The sequence below is a fragment of the Oratosquilla oratoria genome, chromosome 25 (genome assembly GCF_046742065.1).
Source record: "Oratosquilla oratoria isolate Oo_2021 chromosome 25, ASM4674206v1, whole genome shotgun sequence".
In the NCBI taxonomy this organism is placed as follows: domain Eukaryota; kingdom Metazoa; phylum Arthropoda; class Malacostraca; order Stomatopoda; family Squillidae; genus Oratosquilla; species Oratosquilla oratoria.
In genome coordinates, this window is record NC_134801.1 from 16,170,133 (window position 1) to 16,171,185 (window position 1,053).

Genomic DNA, 1,053 nt, shown 5'->3' on the forward strand with positions numbered 1-1,053 from the left:
TAAAGTCGAACAGACATTCTAGATCTCCTAAAGAGGAAAAACAAAGCCCATTTGGCTGCCCTAAACAATTCAACTTTAAATTTGCTCAAACAAAAATTCCAAGCACTGAGGCAGGAGGCACAAAGGGTCCTTTGTAGAATACAAAATTAATAGTGTTGCAATAAAGCAGTTGAAATCCGGCAATATGCAGAATTGAACGACCAGCAAAAAATTTATTATACCATTGAAACTACATATGATCCAACACAAAGCACCTTTGATCTCAGCTGATTGAGCTACTCTGATCAAAGACAGAAAAGGCATTCTAGATCGCTGGGTTGAATACCTAATCAATCTTCTAAACCAGAACAACCCCATAGACTCTACATTCGCTGACCGGCTTCCTAAATTACCATTACTTAAAAATCTGGACCTATCACCGTCCTTCACCAAGACCTTAAAGGCTTGCAATAGTCTGAAAACAATAAAGCACCAGGCCCTGACGATATCCCGGGAGAGCTCTTCAAGCTTGGTGGCCACATCGTGATGAAACACCTCCACTTGATGATTCAAATTTTCTGGGAGGCTGACTACATACCTCAGTCCCTGAAGGACCCCTTTATTTTAATGATCTACAAAAGGAAAGGTCAGAAATCGGAATACGGGAATTTTCGAGGGATATCCCTACTCGACGTTGCGGGCAAAGCATTTGCACGAATACTCTTATTCCATCTACTAGACTCTGTCACAGAGATTATCCTGCCTGAATCACAGTGTGGCTTTAGAAAAGACAGAGGTACCACTGACATGATCTTTGTGGCTAGGCAACTGATGGAAAAGAGCAGAGAGCAGAACTAAGATCTATTCATAGCCTTTGTAGACCTTGCAAAAGCTTTCGACACAATCATCAGGGAAATGTTATGGAGGGTGATGGTTAAATGTGGTGTGTCCTTCTACCTACCCTCTTCAACATATATTTAGCAGCTGTCACTCTACTTGCAAGGTATGAATCTGATGTAAACGACAGCGTAGCCGTTAACTACCGCCTTGATAGGCTAAGACAAAAGCCCGCAC